Here is a 26,880-nt window from a genome sequence, read left to right on the forward strand (position 1 = left end):
CAGATACCTATGCTCCATCCAACTGGCCCTGTCCAACGTCCCACAGATCCCCAAAACTAGAGCTGGAGAAAGATCCTTCTCTCACGTCGCCCCTAAGTCCTAGAACACCCTGTCTCTCCACCTCAGCCAATCCCTGTCGCTGACTCAATTCAGGAAGGTTCTCAAGGCCTGGTTTTTCAACTGAAATCCAGCGTCCAGACGATTCAGCAGTCCCCCACCTCAGCACCTTGAGACCCTCACGGTTTAGTAGCAGCACTTTATAAACCCCTGATTGATTGATTGAAAACGTAAAAGGCAATGTTTTGCTGTTGCCTTGAAATGAGTTGTTGTCTTCAGACCAGTTCAATGTGCAAAGATATTAAGGTCCAGGATAACCATTGCAGTTCTTGAGAAAATATTGATTCTGTTCATGAGATAAATTGGTACCCTCCCTAGTGTTTTGATATTTACAGGTAGTGTACAGCTGCGGCAGCCCCTTTTTCCCTTTTCTCCTTCACGCTGGTGATCTATACACACACGTATCCGTAGGTAACAGCACACCCCTGTCTATAGAGGGTAGGGATGGATCCAATGATGATGCATGCCACCAAGGGAAAACCTGGGTGGGTGAGGGTTTTATGAAAAGAAAAATCTTTTCCTTTTCTACCTGTTTTCCTGCAAAAACAATATTTGCCTTTCTAAAGTGTACCTCTTTTGATTAAAGTCATACATCACCTGAAGTTGTTTGATTATCTGGGAGACAGTTGTCCCAACCAGCTCACTTCTCTTCATTGTGTCAGGAGTGATGCTCCCTCACTACTGTTTCTCATGTGATGATTGCCCTCTCACAAGTGGCATAGCATACAATGCACTTTGAATGCAGTGACTGGGCAATACCACCCATTGGTAAGGTGGGACTCTACAGTGGCATGAGTGCAAACATCATTGGTACCATCAGTATTAGTGCCTACATATTGGCATGTGTACCTTTCCCAGTTGTAGTATCGTTTGCACTGCTATTGAATACCTGATCTCAGTATCTTCATAGGATGATGTCTTATTCTATAACAAATGTGGGATGTAGGCCAATCTGTATTTGGAAATAGTTCTTTCTGATAGGTATGCAGTTCATGTGTTACCACAGACAGGACTGTGGACACATTGGTGGGTGGGTGACACATACCCTAAGCCATTATTCAATGTAATTGGTCATGTCCAAATGATGAAGCAATGAAGGACCTGACAGGTAGACTTAAAGTAATCTTTCACTTTTGGGATTTCCATGGCATAGTTGTGGGAGTATTGTTATATGAACTGCACATGTTGATTTTACAAGGTTTATCCACTTACTGGTGGCATGGATCAGGGAGTCACATGCAGAAAAGTAGGGATCATATGTGAGTGTCTACACTCAGTTTTACAAGGCTGTTTGTGTTTGCGATATAAACAGTACTGTGATGTGCCTTCTCTTTAGGACAAAAGTGAAACCACCTCTTTATGTAGTGGAGATTCCCTGGGCCTCAACAACCTTCAATGGTCTATTTGCTTTTGGAGTTGCAATGTGAGAATGGTGTTCTCACCAGTACCAAGCTGGAATGGACATGTCCCTAGGCCTAGTAGCATACATGCATGTGCGCATGCTAAAGCTGAAGTCACTGTAGTGGACCTTGTAGGTGGAGTCATCTGTGCACTTTAGAATTGTTCTGTGGTAAAAGCTCTTGGTGCAGCGTGTCCACACAGGTGCAATAAACCTATTTTAAATGTAATTTCAGCATCATTCCAGGCAAGTGGAGGAGACAGGGCCAACATCATTGGCAAGTAGCTGGCCACAGTGACTGTGGTCATGACACTACAGACACTGAGGGAGCCAGTGGCCCAGAAGGTGAGTGGAGTGCCACGGAGGGCACAGACTCAACATCATCAGGGTGAGTGCTGAAGGGTCTGCCTTTAACGCTCGTTTTTAATGTGTTTTAGTCTTTTTTTAAATTACTTGCTGCTAATTACGAATTCCTTTCTGGAAATACTCTGCTTTGTTTTTTTTGTTACATAAACTGCCACAATTTTAAATTAGAAATGAAATGATAATGTTGTAAACGTTTACTGTATTTTTAACTTTTCTGGCGTCCTCGGTCTGCCGTGGTTTTCCGATTGAGCGGGAGGGCTTTCCAGACACTCCTCCTCACCTCAGGTGTTCCGGTGGGGGGAGCGTAGCGTGTTGATTTCCTTCCGGCCAGCAATATATTCCACATGCTGAGCCAGACGCGCAGAGGGTGAGTGCTGAAGGGTTTGCCTTTAACACTCATTTTTACTGTGTTTTATTCTTTTTTTAAATTACTTGCTGCTAATTACGAATTCCTTTCTGGAAATGCTCTGCGGCTATATTCTATTTCTTTGCACTTTGCACTTTGCACTGGGAACGGGTCTCTCAGTTGTTTTTGTTTTTTACCTAAACTGCCCCAATTTTATATTAGAAATGAAATGATAATGTTGTAAACGCTTACTGTATTTTTAACTTTTCTGGCACCCTCGGTCCGCCACGGTTTTCCGATTGAGCGGAAGGGCTTTCCAGACACTCCTCCCCACCGCAGGTGTTCCGGTGGGAGGAGCATTGTGCGTTGATCTCCTTACGGCCAGCAATATATTCCACATGCTCAGCCGGACGTGCAGCAGACGCGAAGAGTGGGCGTGCCACTGGCTGGCCTAAGGCAAGCTCTTCTGCGCCCGTCCGCGTCCCGGACGCGGCCAGGGCTAGAAATGCTGCAGATCGTGGACAAAATTATTGTTACTCTGGTGAGGAGTTAAGGGCTTTTAATATGCCAGCTAGTGACTGCCATCATCATCTCCACCCAGATACAATAACAGGCTTAGCCACCTGCATATATTGTCATTAGGAACTTAGTTTTGAAGCCAATACTATCTCTACTCCTGGCAAAGTCCACAAAATAAATCCAAATTTGGATCTTAGACCTTTCTGTTGCGGATTGATGAATGTTAGGTCACTAGGAAAACATGCCATGCACATTCATGATTTAATTCTGAATCTTAACCTAGATGGCCTTTTTGTTACAGAAACATGGCTAAAAGAATGGTCTAACCCTGATATTGTTCAGTCTCTCCCCCAGGTTATACTATGTCCAGAAGAGACAGACCTGTACGGAGGGGGGGAGGGCTAGCAATTATTCATAAGAGCTCCCTATAATGCTCAACATTTGATATCCCGGAGATTAAGGGAGCTGAAAGTCTGGATTTTTGCTTCCAACTATCCAGCTCAGTGGTTTTTGCAGGAGCCCTGGTCTACCGGCCCCCAGGGGAAAGTTCTGACTTTGTAGATACCCTCGCTGAAAGTCTCAGTGCCCTGACTGTCAGATACTAAAACTGTACCATACTAGGGAATTTTAACCTTTACTTAGAAACAGATAACTCCCAAACCTCTAAAAACATTTTGGAAACCATAGAAACGCTAGGATTAAAGCAGTTGACAACTGACCCTACACATGAGGCTAGACATACCCTTGATGGAATCTGTACGAACTTTACCAAACTTACAGTGGATGCCCCTACTACCCTAACGTGGTCTGACCATAAGTACATTCCTTTCGAGATTGCAGATAGTACTTCATATGCAGCCAAACAAAATCCTGAGCAACTCTGCAAAACTATTAACAGGAAATGGAACAAAATGTTAACAAATCCTAATCTGCATATGCTGGCAGAATTAAGTAAACCCACACTAACAGGAGATCCAGTTATTGATACAGGCATCTTCAATGACTGGCTGACCATGTTAGCCAACAAAATGGCCCCGGTGGCCACATGTAGTAGAGCCTCTCTGGGGAAAACCTCCGCCCCTTCGTTCACCCCTCAGCTCAAAGAGCTACAAGGCAAATGCAGGAAGCTCGAGCGTAAATGGATGCAATATAACAATGATCTCACTATCTTCAGAACAGCACTGAAAGAATATCATAGGATGATCAAATGCGAAAAGAAAGTTCATTATACTAACCTTATTAAGCAGGAAGCGTTTGATCAAAAAATGATTTTCAAAATTGTTCAATCATTTACCCACCCCAACATATTCTATCAGGAAATTCCCCCATCACAACAACTATGTGATCAGATAGCAGACTATTTCAATGACAAGGTCAGTGACCTTAGAAAGGATTTTTCAATCGATACCCCATCTACTGAAGAGTCAAATCAGAATCCAGGAAATAGACCGGTGCTGAATCATTTTAATGAGATCACCCTTGAACAGTCCAGACAGGCTATCCTGACATGTAAATCGGGCTCTCCAGGCGATCCTTGTCCCCCAAAAATTCTACATGCGCTGATCGAAACTGTTAACACCATTATTAATCAGATTATCAACTCTTCACTCAGACAGGCAGTAGTACCAGACAGTTGGAAAGTTGCATCGGTTAAACCTCTTCAAAAGAAACATCTCGCAGATCCAACTACTTTGACCAATCTTAGACCTATTTCTTTATTGCCCTGCTTGAGCAATATAACGGAGAAAATTGTAAATAATCAATTAAATTACTTCCTCCTACTAAAGAATGTGCTACACCACAGGCAATCAGGTTTCAGGGCTGGGTTTTTAACACAATCAGTGCTGCTACACACTGCGGAGATGCTAAAATTTGCATTGGATTAGGGAAAGATGGCAGTGCTGATTCTGTTGGACTTCTCAGCCGCATTCAATACTGTCTCCCATGCTGCCTTGGGCAGGGATCTCACAGAGGGCACTGGCTTGGCTAACATAATTCTTGGAAAACAGAAGACAATCAGTTACACTCAGCAACTATACTTCAACAGAGAAGCAGCTGCGCTCAGGTGTGCCTCAGGGCTCGATTTTGAGCCCCACACTTTTTAACTTTTATATGGTGCCCCTGCTAGGGCTAGTATCATCTTTTGACATTGAGACTGTATCTTACGCCGATGATACACAGCTCATCCTTACCCTGGAGAGAGAATCCACAGTAGCTGAAGAACATTTTAAACATTGTCTCTCGGCTGTCTTCGAATGGATGAGGACCAACCACCTAAAATGTAACAGCCAAAATACGGAGATTCTGCTTTTGGGAAAATGTAATATCTTTTCACCCAAAATGTGGTGGCCAATAGACGCAGCCCTACCCCCAAATACTGTGGACACTGCTAAAAATCTAGGAGAACAATTTGATACCTCTCTTTCTTTTCACCAGCAGGCCCTGTTGGTAGCAGAAACTTGTTTTTATTGGATTAATACTCTGAAAAAATTCTTTGACCTCCTGCCTGCCAGAGCTCGCAAGTCCGTGGCAGTGGCTATGATCTTATCATGACTAGATTATTGCGACAGTCTCTATGCAGGTATAAAGAGGAGTACTCTAAAAAAGCTGCAGACTGTCCAAAATGCAGCTGCTCGAATAGTACTGAATTTACCAAAGGGGTCCTCTGCCTCCGAGGCTCTTCAAATCCTCCACTGGTTACCCATACACAAGAAAATTCTCCTTCAAATCCTTGTGATCACCTTCAGAGCTGTAAAACAAAGTGGCCCCGAGTACCTCAGGACAAGATTAAAAGTCTATGTACCTGCTCGTAACTTGAGATCCTCTAAGGAAAATCGGCTAGTACCCCCACATTTCCATTTGAAGTCCAGAGGAGGAAAATCCATGGTTGTACTAGGGACAAAAGCCTTGAACAATTTACCTACCTACTTGAGACTTACACAGACAGAATCCATCTTTAAGAAAAAATTGAAAACTTGGATTTTCACAGTTCCAGATAGTCTGGCCCTTATCTTAATCTAACCCACGGCGATATTAGAGACCACACTCCTTTGCCACCCGCTCTCAGCACCAAGATGCTCCATTGGAGTGAAAGCCAGCGCTTTATAAATGCTATCATTCATTCATTCATCATCTGCAGTGTCAACCTCCAGTGGACACTTCCTAGTGGTGGTGTAACTTACAGGAACAGTACCAATGCCATCCTTGTCCTCCGCCCCATTCCATCTCCACCCTTCCTGATGCTCCCCACCCAGTTGGCCAGGCCTGCTCCCCTAAGAGGAGTGCCGTCTTCGTAGGTCCAGGCGCCATAGACCCTGCATTGAGTGAGGAGGCTATTGATCTCCTGAGACGCATCTCTGTAGGGTAGACAGGACTACTGAATACATTCTAAGGGCCTACTTGAAAGGCATCCACAGTGATATGTCTGGCCTACAGATATCTTTTCAGGCTCTGGCCTCCTCAGTCACGGCAGCCTTCTAACAGTCCCAAACATCTGCCCCACCTCATGCCTCTTCTCCATCCCCATCCCAATTCCCTATTCCCATGCCTATCCAAAGCACACTCACACATAAGCGAACACCCACTTCAACAGTCCCAAGCAGTACACGCACACAGAAACACCAAAAGACACAGAAGCATGCAACCACTCACCTGACAGTCACCCCCTCACCACCACCACCACAACCTCAGCATACCCTCCAGACACCACACCTGCAACCACAGATACATCCATGACTCCCATCATACTCCCCAGACACCACACCCACACCCACAGACACATCCACAATACCCAGCATACCCCTAGATACCACACACGCACCCACAGACACATCCACAACACCCAGCATATCCACAGATACCACACCTGCACCCTCAGGCACATCCACAGCATCCATCATACCCTACACACCACACCCGCAACCACAGGCACATCCACAAACCCAGCATAACGAGCACATCCACATCACACACTGCTAAAAAACGCAAATGGTCACACTCACCCACACAACAGACACTTACAAAACACCCCCCAAACAAGCACAAGATACATCAGACACACAGACACTTCACCAACAAAACACACACCTGACACTTCCACTCCCTCTACCTCCCAACCCCTACTCCCTTCTGAACATCCTACCCATTTTCCCTGTGAGAGCATGTTATTTGCCCTTGCTCCTGTCACAGCTGAACCCCCCTCCCAAAGCCAAAAGTACCCCTTCCACACCCCAACCCATCCCTTAAACATCCCAATCCACACCTTACAAAATTACCCCACACCGGAAAAACAGGCATACCTCTGAGAAAAAAACATAAACCCATCTCAAATGCAAAACCACCCCTTCTAAACCCAAATTCAACCCACCTACATCTTGTCCCACCCCTCCAAAGTGACATCATTGAGGTGCCTGGGCTGCCCACTAGATGTTCCTTCCTAGAGAGGCCCCCCATGCAGTGTTTTTGGAGGCAATCGTGCCACAGCACAGCAGTTCACTGGACTTGTACATTTGCAATGGACTGTCAATTGGGTTTGTTTTTGTTCACTTTCTTTTGGCCTTATTGAGAGCTGTATATTCATTGTGAGACTAAATCATGGTTTTTATTTTCACCAGGTTAGTCCTGGCATTGGTTTTGCTTTGCAATTGTTTGAACTCTAGCAATGTTTCATTTAAAGATGTGCAGTATACATATTTTCTTGGCATGATGGCAGGAACTACTGCTTACTTTTAAAATGTCTGCTATGTTAAGCGTATACACTGGTTAACATAGTATGTGATTGTCATTTGAATTTAGGTGCAGCCATTCAGCATAGTAGCGGGCTGTTGCTCCAAAAATTAGTTGACAATTGCTCTAAGGATAGTTAACTACAGGTGTGTTTGATTTAGCTGGTTTACTGATAGGTATGCACATATATGCATTGCACCTTGTTATATGGTGTGACCATTGAAGTAGTATACAATACAGGCCTTGCTTTAGACAATGGGTAGAGTTACATGGATGATGTATTAGAGTATGGCTCATACATTGGACTCTAAATGAATATTTCCAGTAAATGTGTACCTGAATGCACACTGCCTGAAGCATTTAACATTCTATGCTTTAAAATGTACACAAATACATTTAAATGTCTTTTCAAAATGTTTTTTTCCTTTTTACAATTTTCCACTGTTTTGTGAATGTTCAACAACGTTGCACATATCATTTGCTATCCAAATTCATATTCATAAACAAAAATACAATACAATGATTCTTGTTCTGCAAATTCCACTTTGTTCTTTTAACACCCTATGCATTTTGGGACTTATTCCATTCTTGAGGGTCTTCTGTATTTTTTTAGACCAAAACTTACATTACAAAAGGAAACAACAACACCAAACATGATCAGCAAAACTTCTGTGCAATTATCTTGTTCAGATTTTAGGTAATTCAACCAACTTCATGTAATCCCAAATTGATGATGATTATGTATCCAATAACATGCCCAGGACGTGTTCAGTCACCCCCATCCTCTGACTCCATTATGTCACCATAACGTGCCTGTCCTCGCTCATTGGTTAAAAACCACCTTGACATCACATGATTCTCGCTGGACCAATACCTATTTAATCTCCCTCGGTGCATGTCACCACTGAATTTATAAAATAATCCCAATAAGTGGAACTATCAATTATTCTTCAAAAGTTAAAAGCCATCCAATCTCTCTGTGAATTAACACAAACTCATTCATCAACATCGCCTCATGATTTGCAACTATCGTTGCAATAACAAAAGCAAAACATACCTGAACGTGTGAATTTACTCGCAAGACCAATTCCAGGGATAAGTAAGTTCGCAGCCACCTCGAGTTATCTGTGATAAACCCCAACATAACAAAGGTTACCAGCCGGTACCAGACCCAACTCTATATATGTGTGCTATGTCAACACAATCGCCTACCGAGTTCTCGATGTCCTCAGGGTGCCTTCTTCCACTTCAGCGATGGCTTACGTGATCAATGCCTACGCTAGCTCATAAAAAGCCCATGAGACCGCATGGTGTTGGAGTCTTCTTAAAATAGAACTAACGACATACTGGTGTACTCCAAACCAGTTAAAAGAAATGGTTGCCAACATCTTATAACCATTTCGATCCTATATATTTGATTTCAAACAATGTAAATAACCTCACTGTTGCTAACAACTTAGCACTTACAATACTTCAGACTCAATTACACCTATAGCTCCTTAAACGTATTTACCAAACCTTGAATTCACACCGTGATCTTACAAGCGGAATTAATCAAATGTATAACCTCATGTTGCCCACATTCGTTATCATTTCTGCAGACGCATAACGTTACCTAGTCTGTCCTCAATCTGGATTAGTCAAGCTTGGTTGGATTGTTATTTATTAGTTCAGTTATCACCATTTGTATTCTCTCTATCATTACGTAACATTACATTAAGGCACACTGCTTTTCAACTTATACAACTTGTATACTCATTGTGTTTCTTTACGATGTACATATTGTTTCAATACCTGCATTCAATTTTGATTTCATGTCACCCTACTCTCAATTGAAATCTATATTTTATCATCTGTTGCCTAAAGTGTACATCAATGAGGAATCCGATAAATCTACTCAAGATACTAATAAACTGTATCTAGTCCCTATGTGTGTACCTCAATGCATTCAAGTGTATCTTACTGTGCTTTCTGTTATTTGTGCTGCCCCAAAGTGTGTTATAAGAAACAGCTCATATCCATTTTGTCATTCTGTCCAAATGGACTCATAGTGTTAGACTTTTTTATCCAAAACATTTCTCTTCGTAATAATGTTTTTGCTGGATCAACACCCTCTTTTACGGTTACTGTTTCTAAAACTGGAAATCTCAATTGAGCAACTTGAGTGGCTTTTCTAGCCAGTGCTCCATTAAGTTGGAGTTGGTGTTTTTGTTGTGGATCATGCTTTTGTGTTTAGTAACCCTTTTTTTTGGTTTCCTCTCCATTTACCAGTGTACAGCATTCCACACAGGCATTTTCTGCAATATATCATATTGGTCATATTGCAATTTGTTGAATGTTTCACTTCAACTGACTCTCCAGTTCTGGGGCGTGTTATGCTATTTCCCATAATTACATTATTACAATGGATGCAATTATAGCATTTTTTATACCTTCTGAAATTGTGTTCTATGATTTGGTTTTCAGTGATACAGTTCTATGATGTTTCTTGTTCTGGTGTATGCAAACAAAGGTCATGTTTAAATATTCCTCTAAATTCTGGCTCTGCTGTAATAATTCCCAACATTCCAGAATCATTTTTTGTTGATCTTTGACTTTGTAAAAAACATACATATGAAAACCATTTGATTCTTTTCAGGTTTCATTTGTTTACTTAACAATTCTTTCCATTCACAATCTGTTCTTCTGATTGTACCACGGTCATTCTGGGTGCAAGTATCTTTGTCAAATAGTTGATGTAGCCAGCTCCCAAGTTGTTGTGTTAGAGGAAATCCTTTTCACTCATCAATTGCGAATTTGGTAAATTTTCAAGCAATTTGGGTCGATGAAAACTCGGAAAGTTTAGCGCAATAGGTTTCGTATATACACTGGTCTTTAAGCCTGTACCGGGTTTTTCAATCTATACATCTAGAAATGGTAAACTCACATTACTATTGATGTAAGTGAATTGTATCCTGCCATTCCTGGTGTTCAATAGAATGATGTTTTCAATTAATTTATCTTCAGTGTTCCACCAAATTAAAATAAAATTAATTAATCTATCTGCAGTAGAACACCAGATTGTCACTCCATGTATGTTCCGAAAAAATATGATCTGGCTCAAATTTGTCCATAAAAATGTTCGCACATGCAGGTGCCCCACCAAATACCATGGAAGTGCCACTGATTTGCAAAAAAAGATCCTCTTCCCAATTGAAAAAACTATTTAACAAACACTTTGTTAGCTTTGATGTTAGGTTGATTGAGCAGTACCCACTCTACTGCTTCTAATCCTTTTTGCAATGGAATGATTGTGTACAGAGAAGTAACATTTATAGTGCATAGCCACCATTATTTCATGTTGTCAATAGGCCTGGGCGAAAATTCCGTTCCGCTCGCGGAAATTGCGATAATTTGACATTTTCGCATTCTGCGGAGAGCGCGAAAATGTCAAAATTTCCGCAATCCGAATCTTTTTTCTTGCTCGCGCTGTAAAAAAATACATTCTCGCGTGCGCGCGATCGCCTTACCTGAATCTCCACATTCGCCGACAAGTTTTCCCGATCTGGTCACGTTCTCCACGAGATGTTGGATTGTTGATAGCCATTTGCGCTGTCTCGCGACAGTTCGCGCCCGCATTAACGTCATTTGTCCCGCGATCACGTCATTCGTCGCGCGATCACGTCTTTCTTCTCGCGATCATGCACCGCGAGAGTATGAGATCATTGAGATCTCGATCACGTCATTCTCCACCGCGAGCGAGAGCGTGAGGACGCGGGCACGTCATATCGAATGCGAGTGGGTGGGACAAGTGAAAACAAGATGGCCGCACCTGTGAGCAACCGCATGGGTAAGTTGGCAAGCCGCGATCACGTAGAAAATACCGCAAACAGGCGGGAAAAAAACTTCCGTGTCTTCGCGATATTTCCGCGTGTTTGCGGAGATTTTTAACATTTTCGTGATAGTTTACGAAAGTGAATTTCGCAAATTCCGCCCACCCCTAGTTGTCAACAGGTACATCTTGCAAATGTAAAAGAAAATCGGTAGTATCCTTAATGTTCGTACGCCTTGATTATACAATGGGTTGTAATAAATGGTCTACATATTTTCCCAGTTTTTCCAATTGGTTCAAGCAGAACGCCACATCTGGACACAATGGGTCTCAATGATCTGTGCTATTTTTGTGAATTTTAGGAAGCATATAAAGACATGGTCATCTCGGAAAAGGTGTACTTAAAAATGCTTGGGTGCTTATGTTAATCCAATACATATCCAATGCTTTATCTAGTATCTTCATAAGAATGTCAATAATCTATTGAGTAGGATCATGATTTAATTTAAAAAATGTGGATTCATCCACCCTGATTGAACCAACCCTGTTCTACAGAGAATCTTGCCATCATGACCTTGAAATACTTCTTCTACAGATTGGTTTAATTTATATTCTACACAAACTACTTTATAATGTGAGTGATGTGTGAGAGTCTATTACAGAAATTTTGCAGAGAAGGTGTGTTTCTGTTTCATGAAACATCCATACGTATGTGTATTTCATATCAAAACAGAGCCTAGAACGAGAGAAGTGGGAGGGTGTCACAAAGCTTGTATGATTTAATGTTAGTAATGACCTGCAGCCCATATCCATAAATATTAGAAGTCAACACATTTGGGAATTTGGAAGGGTGTGCCTGAGCAGTGTCAGTGACCTGGCCAAAGAGGTGAATTTAGATCATACTTTCAAAGCTGTTCCAAACAGGGACCCACAAAATAGATTTGGGCCAGGGCACCCAAATACCTTAAGATGTCCCTGCCTGTGCATCTGTTAACTGGGAAGTCAATGGAAATGGGTTAGATTGTGACTTGCTGCTGGTTGCGTCCATGAAGGCATTGGTTTTGGACGTCATCAAGCAGTGGCAGGACATGTACGATCAGCTCCATGGTGGCACAGGATGTGTGAAGTTGAGTACAGGTGAGTTTCAACCTTATATTCATTTCTTTCCACCATCTCAGGTGTGGCGGTTTGAACATCACAGTCACGTCAGCGAAAAGGCACATCGTTATTGGGTCAGTGGTAACACTGGCAGTCTGCCCTCTGACAGACGCATTGGCCTATACCGCCTCCGCGGCAGTCAAGATTTCCTGCCAATGGCAGTGGTGCCTTGGCAGTCTTTACTCTATACAACCGCAGACATCATAATAGGCGACCAACTGGGCGGTGGGAAATACAATGACCTTTTGAAGGCGGTACTCCTATCGTCAAACTCAGAATGAGGCCCTTAGCCTTTGTTCACTGAGTTATCAGTGCAGCTGGCCTCAGGAGAGGACAATAGCAGATTTTGCTATTTCTTTTAACATATAACTCTATTTTGAAAACAAGTATGGGGGTGTATACCATCTGTTAAACTCTAAAAACTCTAAAGAGGTTTTATTGTCTGCTGTGCTAGAAGTAGATAAGTATTAAGAAGCAGCAGAATGAGAGCAGGAATGCTATGGATTTATAACATCAATCATGTTTGAGTGGTTTCTCTTACACAAAATAGATTTGGGCCAGGGCACCCAAATACCTTCAGATGTCCCTGCCTGTGCATCTGTTAACTGGGAAGTCAATGGAAATGGGTTAGATTGTGACTTGCTGCTGGTTGCGTCCATGAAGGCATTGGTTTTGGACATCATCAAGCAGTGGCAGGACATGTACGATCAGCTCCATGGTGGCACAGGATGTGTGAAGTTGAGTACAGGTGAGTTTCAACCTTATATTCATTTCTTTCCACCATCTTAGGTGTGGCGGTTTGAACATCACAGTCACGTCAGCGAAAAGGCACATCGTTATTGGGCCAGTGGTAACACTGGCAGTCTGCCCTCTGACAGACGCATTGGCCTATACCGCCTCCACGGCAGTCAAGATTTCCTGCCAATGGCAGTGGTGCCTTGGCAGTCTTTACTCTATACAACCGCAGACATCATAATAGGCGACCAACTGGTCGGTGGGAAATACAATGACGTTTTGAAGGCGGTACTCCTACCGCCAAACTCAGAATGAGGCCCTTAGCCTTTGTTCACTGAGTTATCAGTGCAGCTGGCCTCAGGAGAGGACAATAGCAGATTTTGCTATTTCTTTTAACATATAACTCTATTTTGAAAACAAGTATGGGGGTGTATACCATCTGTTAAACTCTAAAGAGGTTTTATTGTCTGCTGTGCTAGAAGTAGATAAGTATTAAGAAGCAGCAGAATGAGAGACGGAATGCTATGGATTTATAACATCAATCATGTTTGAGTGGTTTCTCTTATTTATTGTAGTAACAATTCCTATCATGCACACTATACTTGAATTTCAATTTAAAATTGATTTGTAAAATGCATCTTTTGTTTTAAAGTGTTCTTGAGTGTGTTCCTCCTTAATAAAGAAGGTTTGGAGTTTAATTAATTATCCCTGGAATGCCTCATAGGACTGATCAATAACTTAAACACATCTCACTCAAATAAGCCTCAGTGGGTTGTGGAATGGTTGCAGTGCAAATGGTATTCTGATTTGGGTTGACACTCCAACTAAATCCTTAGTACCAGGGATCTTGAAGACAGACCACTGTGTCTCTAGAAAATCTGGAGAATACATCAGTGAGAGGGAGGATTGGTGAAGAAGAGGCTGGAATATTGATTGGTAATGATGTGGCTCTAATATTTGTTTCTGCAATGTGTTTTTTTTCCAATTTTAAATACAGCAAAGTTAAGATTGACCATTTTATGTCTACCATGAGCATCACACTAACTGGAAAGTGTCCTTGGCCATCTCACCATTTCAGCCCTTCCACGCAGAAAATTCAAAAAGATAAATTGTGCAACATCTTGCACAACATCTACACCACATGCACCATCATCATCATGTCTACAGACCCAAAAGACCTACAGAATATAATCCAGTCGCCTCCTATACAATCACAGCAAAAATTAATACATCACTGCATTCTTTCTCTCACTCATAACCACATTCACATACATGCAAGCACGCACACGCACCCACACACACACACACATAAACACACACAATCTCAGACATCTTGTAACACTGGGAGCAAACTGTGATATGACAATCTACAAGAAAGATGAGCCCAAGTTGCTGGGAAACAAGTGGGCCAGGAAAATATCGGGTAGAACCTTTTCAGAACAGGGGAACTGCTTCCAGACACCAGGATGTCTCACTTAAATAAGGACTGAAAATGCTAATTCAAGACACTGTCTCAGTTTTCATCATACTGGTGTCTTAAATAGGTAATGTGCTGGAACCATGGGATTTTATCACCTTAGACAATGGTAAATAGTAGCTTGACGGAGGAACTCTAACGGCATGTGCTGCTTTTGGCTAGAAATACAGCAGCATTTGTTGACACATCTGAAGGAAACAGCAGAACATAACAGTGTCACATGCAGAAAGCAATATAACAACACAATTAAAACATAACAGGGTACACGAGAACACTGCCACGGTAAAGTACAACATCACATAGAAATTTTGCAGCACACAAATGCAGCAGCAAAAAAAACAACAGACCACACCATCAAAACAAAATATGATACAACAATTATGTACATGCATTCTTGCCACACAATACCACCTCAATAAACCTGCTTTCATAATACCGCGGTAAAAGGTGTTTGTGTCAAACATTGCCTGCAGTTACCACCAATGATATGAAATAGCGCCTGTAACAAAAGAGCTGTTTGGGATCTCAGTGAAGTGCTGGGTAATTGGATAGCTTATTTTATGATGGATATTTACACCTCTTTTATTCAAGTATGTCTTTAAAACGTTGTGTATATTCTATAAACGTAGTTATTAATACTACGTGCAGGATTTTTGTCCTAATGAACCTTACAATGATGATGGTAAACTCACTTTACATAAACCCACATGTGAAAGTTCGGTGAGAAATTAGCTTTAAAGCTTAGTAGTAGATTTTTAAAACTATTCGATTTATGTGGAATTTTGTGCGATTTTATAACACTTATTGCCATCATTCTAAGTACTACAAGACCTTTGTTTTCAGTTTGAGAGGGAACGCATGCCTATGTTTGCCTTTGAATTTTTCAAACAGTCATTCAACAGAAGCCAATGAACAAAAGTTAGAATAACAATCAATCAGAACGAGTGAGCCGTGAGATTACTACAAGAACATTTTATTTTGTTGTTTTAATAACAAATGGTTTAGTTACACCGAATTTCAATGCGCATAAGTCATGTTATTAATACATGACATGGGAGCCCTTATTGAGTCTTAACCCCATTTGGCAGAAGAGACACAACTTCAGAGGAATCTTTGTTATGGTGAGAGATATTGCATTCCTCAAATATAAATAAGCGCTACATTAAACAACGCCTAAAGCAAACATAATTTTGCAGTTTCCTCTGAGCTTACTCTGTTAGAGAGAGTAATCCTATTTCAATATCTGGCAAAAGAGAATAAGGAAGTAATTTCCTAACATTTCCGTATAGATAAATATTTAAACAAAACTTCTATAACAGTTGTTTAAAGGAGCTGTGTGGTCCAAAGCAAATGTTTATAATAGTTTTTGTTTTTGATGTGATCTCTTGATCCAATAAAACATAACTTGCTTCCAAAAACATAATTTTGCCTTCTATCGATATTGCTGCAACCGACCGATTTAGCGTGTTTATATATTTACTGCCAGTTTAAGCAAACAATAATAATGCCAATAGGTATGAGCTTTATATGGATTATATGCACAGCCACAGGAATTATGTGGCAGTGGGTGACCAACAAATGCGGCAAGGTTGATTAAAATTATGTGGCATTAAAATCAGATCTTACGTATAAAAAACAGCTCTGCAAAATGTGAAGTGCATGTAATGTTTACTATGGGAAATACATCTGGGCAAAGTTATGAGAAGGTTGTGTCATGTTTTGCAAACCTTTAATTTAGATTTTTGAAGCCACACAAAATTCAACAATCTGATGTAATGCAATGCATCGCAAATCACTCTGTTGCAGTACTCTGCTCTAGGGAGGCATTCCATGGGCATTATATGGGTGTTCCCATGCAACTCCCACGGTTTTTGATGCATTCCCAAATTTACAAGACCTTGTAAACCTGGGAATGCGCCTAAAAGATACGCCTCCCCAAGCAAGGCACAACGAGAAGTAGCTCTATATTTCTCCTTATTGCTTCCTCTTTCTATGTGTGCTGCATTCTGCCACCATAGAGTATTCTTCCTCTTTCTATGTGGGCTGCATCACATAGAAAAAGGAAGAAGTCTCTCTGGATTGAATGAAGAGGCAGCCCATTCTGCGCCAGTGCAGGGGGAAAAGTCAGGAATGCGCCATATGCCTTACTCATGGTGCATTCCTGTCCTTTCCCAGTGACACAGTGCAACGTAGCAAGGTGACTTGTTGCGCTGCAGTGCAACACTTTATAATTTGCCCCTTTATATTGAAGGCCAAGTATCTTCAAAATTGATGCAATATTTTAATGATCCTGAAATGAACATGAATTTGTGTTAATATTGAATTAAAAATATAAAACAATCATTCAATCCACAGTGGTTACACTACATTCAAATATTTAAGGTTTCTGTTTCGTGCTGCAGACAAAAGTACCTCCCCGACCAGGGCCGGACTGTCCACAGCGGGCACCGGGCAATCCCCCGGTGCGCCGTATGGGTGGGGGCCGGTTTTGGGCCCCTGGGGGCCGTTTTTGTTACAGGGCTGTTTTTGCAGCATAGCTGCACAATCGGCCCTGTAACAAAATCAGCCCAAAACCGGCCCTGGCAAAGAGTTCGGCCGCACCCCCAACCCCCCCCGGGGGAGCCGGCCGAGCACTTTGTCAGGGCCGGTTTTGGTTCCCAGTCCGGCCCTCTCCCCGACCCAAAGACCATTACTTTGGATGTTTATCCTGTCCTGTCAACTTAAACCCCACTAAAAATGCCTGGCTGGAGTTATTAACAGCTAAATGTGACCAGTACACTTTCGCAAATTGTCGGGTGTTGCATCGTACTTCGTGTACAGACATTGTAATATCTTTTAATCCTTTTGAGTTAGAGACCATTTTTTGTTAAAAGTTGCAAATTATGGAGCAGAGCAACGGAAACATGGTGTATTCAGATCTTATAATTTTTAAGCATAATTAAGTGGAATTATCCTAAGAAGCATGTAGGCGCCGACGCAGGCACATGTAATATTTCACCAGCTCAAAGAACGCAAGATGTCCTGGAGTTAAAGAGCCCTTAAATGAGGACTATCATTCTGGAATAGATGCAGAATTGCGACGATATTTGTTTTTACCATTTCTCCACTGCTGCCTTCTAAGGACATGCAACTCCCACATCCCATATGTACTTATTCCTGGGCTATCTATTTTTATGGTTGCACGAATGTCGATGGGGTATTCCCACACCCATTATATTAAGGGCATTATTGTAAAATCCTTAGGTTTTCATTTGTTGTAATTAACTATTAATTTATTTAATGTTTATTATGTTATATTATGTCATGTTATGATCATTTAACCCCTTAAGTGTGGGTGACGGCCAATGGACTACACCCGCTTCACCGCCTCAGTGCATCTGAGGGCCATTGGATGACACTAAGTATAAATGGCCCCTATGGAGCACTGCACCAGATGAAGTCCAATATTTTATTTTAAGAGCTGGGGCTGACTAAGAGGAATTTTTCTGAGCAGCCTGAGGTTTTTTTTTAACTGTAATGACGTTCGGTTCGCATGGCACACTGAGGTAATTTCAGTAAAATTAAAAGTATCTCTGCCCAGTGGATCGCTGCTTGGGGATTGACAAAGGAGAGGGATCCACCCACTAGGCATGGATAAGCGAAGCAGCCTATGAGGCAAGGAATTGCACACCCATTTAAAATTTCAGTTATTCTGTCCCCCTGGAGGGCAGATGAGGGTTGTTAACCCCGATGTGGGCTGAATAGGATAGGGGCAGAAAACCCACTGGACACCAGGGTTAATTAAAAAAAATATATAGTGGTGGAGGCTGCCCGCTATTGGCATGACCATGTCCCCACCCCAATAAAAAATATTGTGACAGACTTTCTGCCCCTCTCCTGGAGGACAGATGGAAGTGATTGCCCCCAGCTGTCCTCCCAAGGGGCGAAAAAGCCCACTTGACAGCTGTGAATGTCTTTTTAAAAAAAAAAGATATAGGGGTGGTGGCTGCCAACCTTGGGCATGGCCATAGCCCCACCTGAACAAGAGGACAGTCTTTCTGCCCCCGCATGATCTGTATCTAAAAGACAAGGCTTGGTTGAATCAATCAGTAATGTACATCATTTTCATGGTAGTCATGCTCATCCTTAAAAATGTATAGCATTTGTAGATATGTGCTGGAACCCTTATGCATATTAATAAGAGATGCAGCAATTGACATGTCTGGAGTTGCCACATCTTCCACATGCATGCAACACAAAATGAACATATAACCTGATATACACCTGGGCACAGGGGGAGATTTAACAACCAGGTAGATATCATCATTGACATCTGAAGCAACTGCAGTAAGACCTACCTCTCCCGAAAGGTCGTCCTAGCACTGACCAAACTCATGATCAAAACCAACTGTCAATGAACACCCTGTTAGCTTTGCTGTGAGCTCAGGGCAATGAGGACTTGTATGTAATCTAATCATCATTTAAAAATGATTTCCTATTGCCTCTTTGCTCCTAGCCTACCCTTGAAACACAAGCCGAGTTAACCTTAGTCTGGTGAACATACACATGCAATATGCTCTTTCATTGAACTTGAGGATAATTGCATCACTCTATCTGAAAGCCTTGGCTCTATTTATCTAAACAATTACCTCAGCTGGACACCCTCCCACTGCTTAATTTGTGCCAGTGGTTCCCGGTACCAGCACTTAATCATCAACACTGGCGCTTATAGCACAAACTCGACCCAAAGGCACTTTTCATGAGCAACTGTTAAGGACACGTTTTTGTAGGCAAAGTGATTTGCCCAGAATCACAGTATGCTAAGCTGACGCTGAAATTCAAACCTAGTTCCCAAGCTCCAAGGTCGTTAGCTATGGTCATTAGGCCACATTCTCTCAACTCTTGTTGGGTTTCAGGGTTAGTGCTTAGTTCTGTTGTAGGTGGCTCTAATAGGAGCAATGGGCTGATGCAAGCTGCCTCCTGATGAGAGCTTCGACACTTATTTTTTCACAAATTAACCACTGCCCCTCCCATTAGACCAGCATGGCAGGGTAATTTCCCTATAGGATTAACTTATTTGCCTCAATTCTCAGGACCAGAGTCCCAGCTAATTAACCTGACCCATCAGACGATTTCAGAGGCAATCGCTCCTAGATCACACTTGAAAATTCACTTTTCTCCTGACTCGCCTTCTTGGCTTGAAGAAGTGTACAATATGGCCTATGTTTTTAATTTGTACACCATGTTTCCAGATGCTAATATTCCCGATTTGAGAATTAAGATGGTTCTTCTTTGACCACTGTCTTTCTTAATTAACACATTTCAAAACGAAAGTCGAACACATAGATTTCATTTTTCTGCTAGATTACATTTTGGGCCATATGTACAAAGAAGAGCAGAGCGAGGCGTTAGCCGTCATGGCTTGACGCCTCACTCCGCCACTTCAGAAACACACGGCTGCACCATATTTACAAGAATACGGTGCAGCCTTGCGTTTCCCCCTGTGCTGGCGCTAAGTTTAGCAGCTTAGCGCCAACGCAGGCACCCTTGCACCATAGAGCAAGAGTGTCTGCATGCAGGGGAAAATTGTTTAAGTGTAGGAAGGTGTCCTTTCCTGCACATAAACAATCTTTAAATGCCGTTTTGTCACTTCTATGTGTGCTGCTTAATGCTACAGATAAACAATCCAAGGCATTTAGCATTTTCCATGTGTGTTGCACAATGCAGCACACAAATAAATAGCAAAATCATGGAGAAATAAAGCATTTCTCCTCATTTTGCCAAGTCAAGTCCAGGTTTTCTCTGGTCTACATTTGCCGCTGCCTCCTATTTACGGCACCCTTGTAACTAGGGGGGCAGCGTCAAAATCAATGGGTGTTGTGGAGGAACAACACCCAACGCCCACTCCCCACCCCTTTCACGCTAAGCATAGCGAGAAAGGGGGCCATATTTACAAGGCAGCGTTAAGCCACATAAAGTGACTTAACGCTGCCTTGTAAATAAGGCGAAGCTCCTATTGCCAGAGGAACGTTTGTTTTAAAGGGGGATATGGACTCATGTTCCAAGTGGCGTAGTCCCAGTAGTAGCTTCTTATTCCGGCACCATCATATTTTGAATTACATAAAATGTGCTTGAGGCCCTAGCTATGTTCAAAGTAAATTGCAATTTATTGGTACCGCTCTCAGTGATCATGAACACTGCAGGTCACCTGCGGTGATGTGACAGTTTGGGCCGCCGCCTTTTAACTGGGCTCCTGTGTACCCATGAATAATGGAGGTTAGCAACTGGACTGCATTGATTCTGCCATGTAGCAGAGCCGTGTGGGTGAGGAATATGAAGTGCAGTGATTGCCAGGAGTCTAGATGCAATCTGCTGACAGTGGATGGGACAGGCCTCCTCTGACAATGCTGTGCTTTACATATTTAACAATTTAACCATAAAGATTCGAGAATGTGTATGAGATTGAAGGGTCAAGAAATGATATTTGTGAATATATCAAATAGTTGTCTGAATGGTTTGATTGAAACAATTCAGAAAAGTATGAGGTTATTATAATTTAGTGAAACACACTTATAAGAACAATATTTTGTTCAAACAACATAGTGCTTTATATAATTTGAAGGAAAGGTGATGTAAAATTCGAGAGATTAGTGGCAACAAGATTCTTTCGATCTTTGGTATTACACAGGTAATGCACAATAAGACAGCAGGTAAGAAGGCATATATTTTAGATTTATATTGATGCCCTACAATGGTTATCAGGGTTATTTGTCTCAACGTAAGACATTTACTGTTTTTAATGAAAATCTGCAGAACAGTCCACGCACCTTTGCTTTAATATCTTTGAACGGAACATATTAAATACTACAAGGACCAGAATGCCTAGGGAACGAACAGCTCCGCTTCACAGAGGAAATTATATGAACCCTAATTTAACCATTGCTGGTGTGTAGAGAAATGGTCTGCCAACACTTTCAATGAATAGTTATATATTAAAGAGTGAAAAATGATAATCATAGTCCGAGATGAGACACGGATGCAATTTACTAGCTCTCCACTCACTCGGAGCAGCTCAGTTCAAGAGTTTGCACTCAAATTAAAGGGATCCCCCAGCAAAGATCTTTTCATGTTATGCACATTTGCTTTAGTTTCTTGTATGAGGTCTCATAAGTTCCTCACATTGTTGTGGCTTGCTGACGCTAGTGCGGACCCCAGGGTGAGATCCAATGGGTGCTTTTTGTGGAGCCTCCATATCAGGATCATTCAGGGTTTTGTCCTTTTTTGGGGCAGTTAAGGCACGCAGACCAGGATCTATTCCTGCTTTGGTGTTGCTGTCAATCCCTTCTTGAGATTTGTAGGGGTGAGGGATAGAAGGGCAGCAGCTACACCATGCCAGAAAACATGGGATAACTTCTTGGACTGATTTCTGTACATGGTCCACTGAGGAGCCCTTGATGGGAGACTACTCTCTGTATGACTTGGCTCTGGCTTCACTGCTAGAGGCAGTTTTCAAATTCTGGGCACTCATGAGGGGCCAGGTACTCGCCTTCCTTCTATGAGCAGGTGGGCAGGCAGACTTCTGTATGCGAAGCAGACCTTTAGCTTCTCTAGCAAGTTGTGCACACCTCAGAGGATGTCCCATCATCTCTGACTGTCATGCAGACGCCAGCCATTATCACTCACCAGTCCTTCAGGTACTCTGAATAATTTTCCCTTCCTTGTTCATGAAAGATATGGAACTGGAAGAGAGTGAGATGATTAGAATGTCGCTTTTGTACAAGTTTTTGAGACAGGGGATTTGGATCCACTGTCTAAAGCAGAGGCCTTCAAATGTTTTTGCCCTGATGCCCCCAGCCTACTATATTTTGAAGTCAGGCCCGCCAAAACTTTATGGAAAGATATGGCGGATGGGGACTGGCAGGGCTGAGCATTGGTGGTGGGGCTTTTGAGATAGTTTCAGGAGTACATTTTCAGCAGCTCATATCCACACTAAATGTGAGACTTATAGAAGAGGAAATACATTTAAAAAACTGAAATAGGCAAAAATTACTACTCCGTTACTACTACTACATGCACCTTCTGCACTAATGATAGCTGTGGCCCTTAGTAGCAGGCTATCGTCTCTGACCCTTTCCCACCTATCCTTGCCATCACTCAAATCTTGAAACAGACTCTCTGCCCTTCGCAAAACAATTAGTTCCATTTGCAGCACGGGTACCCTCAACCATATTGCTCTCTCACATGCCTCTATTGTAAATTAAGACAGTCATAATTGGGCGCTTCACTCTCCTGGGCCCAGCAGTGTCACTGCACCTGCCTCACTAATGAGAGAAACTGCCTTGCAAAGCAGGCAGTCTCCTTTGCCTCTTGTTAAACCCTACACCCTCCTTTTGGTCACTTCTCTGAGATCTAAGCTAAGGTGTCTCCTCTGCTTCAATTTTCCACTCTCTTGGGCCATCGGACTGATGCACAAAGCAACACTAGCACAGCAAGGGAGCACTTAGCCCCCTGATTAAGGAATGATAGTACAAAAGCATTAGGTGAGCCCTCTCTCCAATGGGCATAAGTGCCACTGCACCTGCAACACCAAGGATACCTACTCCTCCTTTTCCCACTCCACTGAACCATGATTTCTAGGCCTGGGGCCCAAAGCAGAAGGTCAACTGTGTTGTGTCAAAAATTGGGAAAAATACCTTCATCTTGCCCTCTTGTTGCTTGGGACCTGTTCCATGTGCAACAAAGGTGATCTGGGTCCCAATGCCAACAAGCAAAATGAGTCCCCACCCCTCTTTGTCCTAGTAACACAGGACAGTAACAGTGGGCCCACACACCATTGCCTCAGTGCCAGTACACTTTGTGCACTCATGGTAGTGATGGCCCTTCAGAATGAAAATCAGCATTTGTCAACATCTCCTTCAGGGCATCTCTCTGAGGAAGTAGGTAAGCTGTCACTGTCCATTTGAAAACAAGCAAATTAAATCCCGTATAACGCCCCTTTCTCTGGGCCATCTCTCTGATGCTATCCATGGATTTTGCTCCTTTCTGCTTTCTCCTGGGTCATTACTCTGAGGCCCCAGGGGTCCGGATGATCAGGGCTCTGAATATGAACCTTTTGGCCTCCTCTCTGCCACCAACCTGATTCACCTAAAAGGACATCTGCGTGTAAAGAGAGATAAAAGTTGTCAGGCTGTATGGGGAACAAGGTGCCCATGTGTTTTTCATTTTCCAGAAACAGTACCCTATTCTTTTTGTTCACAACAACCATCCCAGAATTATTAATGCACAAACCTTGTGTGAGAGTGAAAGGGGTATAAAGTGGTTTAATTTATGGAGTCACTTGAAGCATAATGATGCCAAAGATGTAATTAGTTTTGTGACATTTGTAATGATGATTCGTTTTAGAAAGTGTCTTTTTAATGTACTTCTAAAAAGTCTGCACTACGTACATTCTGGTTAGCTACTACTGATATGTATTCTTTGTAAGTACTTGTTTTATCATATAAATAAAATTATCGTTTGGCAGCCTATCTTATGTTGTGTGTAATGCAATTTTAAAATAAGGACTTAGATATTCACGTGCTCGCTGTTACCGGCTTGGCCTTCATAGCACGATAAATACACAAGGCACTATTCTGCACTGTGCCAACCAGTATTCAATTCTGTGACATCCGCAGTGTTCACATTAACCAAGTGTGAACACTGTTGTGACATTGTGACATTTCATAATGAAAAAGAGGGCATTGAGAATATTTTGTTGTTTTAAGCCATGTGTTTGACTCTGCATCACAGGGCTCAGGATCGCAGATGCCATTCTTTTTTATGCATTTCACCTGCTTGGTGTAAATGAAGATAACCTGGAAAAATGAAAAATAAGCAAAGTCAGGGTTCCAGGCCATCGTCATTTACAAACAATGGCTTTATTGAGGCATTTGCAATCCCCTGGCAAAGCCTCCATGGACCCCCAGGGGTCGTGCCTCTGAATTTGAAGTCCTCTGGTTCCAAGGCTCACAACCGGTTTGGGGTGGGTCTCTTCCAAATGTCATTGTTTGGCTGTTCCGCAGACACCGCAGTTGTACAAGATGATGGCCCTCAATGCAGGTAACATTGGGGCTAGCTTCAAGCAGGAGTACCCTAAACATAGGAACAATGACGTGTGAGATCACTTCAGCTATCTGTCTTTATGGTTCTTGAAGTAGTAATTAGGGATAGACAAAAGGACAGAAGTTGCCAAGAAAAATCCTCTCCTTGAACTTCAATAACTGCAGTCCCATCCCTCTTGACTACCATGTATCAAAATGGCAATGCTCAGGAAAAAACAATCATCAGCCCTTTGCAAACAAGATTCTCATCAAATTTCTAAGGGAAGTGCGGTCTCCACCCTCTAACCACAACAAAGCAGGTAACACCCTTCCATCCTCTTGGATCCTCCATCTTCTGCCATGCTAAACTAGGCACATCAAAGTGGAGCCCACTGGTTCTAGTACTCAGTCTCTCAATTCATACAGAGTCATACTAACATACATGTGCTCAAGACCCATATGGAATATCTGCGCGAGCTTATATATTTCACATTATAGTGACATTTTACCCTAGAGTAGCAATTGGGCTCACCTGTCCTTGACACAGAGAATAAGGACTGGATAAACTGTGAAGGCATGCTTGGTGCACCCCTTTAGATCACAGAACAGGTTTTGGACCTCACTTTACCAGGGATAGGCCTAGGCCTCTGTATACAAGCTATATTAGCATGACGCCAGGGCCAAAAATAAAAATAAGGATACATGTTTTACAAGCAATCGGGCACTCAGAGAAGAGGTATATGCCAGGCTATGATGCATAAGACATTCCTGTCCCAACAGATGTCCCTCCCAGAACAAACTACCCAGAACCTTACCCCACTGTGGAAAATATCTGCTTCAGATCATCAAAACTGGTGAGAAAATATATCTGATTTGTGTGATTCATTCAGCTTTGTGCTCTACTGTGTAATTGAACTGTGTAAAGCAACAGACCATGTCAGAAACTTGGGATTCTCACCCTTCATTGCCATCAACTACTTGGTTGTTTGTGATAAGTTTTGGCCACAAACCTGGTACCAAACTGGTAAGGCAGGAATATCATTATGACTCACACTATTGTGAAGCATTCTTTACAATGGCCGTCTAGTTCTGTTTCCTTAGAAAAGCACTTTTTGGCCAATAAAGGTCACTGGATGTTTTGTACCTATGTCATCAAGTTGGGCGTGACCAAGGTGGAGGCCTGAGCAGATGCTTTGCTCCGGGCTCCAAGTACGGCCTTGAAACCCTGAACCCAAGCCACCGGTTCTCAGACCCTCATGCTTGTACGGGAAGGATGCTGTAGTGTGGGCTTGCTTGGTGTGGAGACCTGGTACTAGAACACAAAACGATCAAGCCCTGCAGGACACTCTAAGCAGGGCCTGGGAGTGCACCACACCTGCCGGGGCCAGAGTACCATTTTGGGGCCTGGCTCTACATCAGGGAGTGGCGATTATGATGGTGAGTCCTGAACGCTGACTCAGACAAGGCAGAGGATACAGGCTCTTGGTGAGGCGTCACTCATAATCATTGCCTGCAAGAGAGGTGCCCGGCTCATCTGGTCGATTCACCCACAGAGAAAACCACAACATTTTCCAACTGTTGGAGGCCTGAAGAGCAGGAATATGCATGTGCCAGTGCAAATGCCCATACACTCTGCAGGGAGCTGTGGGCAGACGTTGGGCGGCTGAGTACATTACTGGAGGCTCTCTTTTGAGGCTAGCAACCTATTACACAGTGGCCAGAAGACCACACAGAGTTATTACACCTGGCCCAATCAGAGGTTAGTTTGTTTGGGAGCCTAATGCTTATCTGGTGTGAAGGAGGGAAGCCCCATTGACTGCAACCTGGGAGACTCCCTGAAGGGGAGAGGGAGAGCTCATTGACAACCCTTCCCCTTTATCGTCCAGGTGGGACCCCTGACCTGAACCACTGAGAGGAATGAGGGGTGCACATGACCCCCTAGTTACTTTGCAGCAGAGCTGGAATTCGGCACCTAGCAAATGATGGTGAAACCTGTGGAGAGGAAAATGATCCCCAACACCACCCCAAATAATGTGGATGTGCTCCGGGTCCAGCGGCTGGGGAAAGGAGTGCTGGGCCAGGTGGAGTTAACATTGGAGATACACTCCAATCAGTTTGAATGGATTCTACAGACAATACAAGATACTAAATCTACATTGAAGACAAAAA

Source organism: Triturus cristatus, chromosome 6 (genome assembly GCF_964204655.1).
Source record: "Triturus cristatus chromosome 6, aTriCri1.1, whole genome shotgun sequence".
Taxonomy (NCBI): Eukaryota; Metazoa; Chordata; class Amphibia; order Caudata; family Salamandridae; genus Triturus; species Triturus cristatus.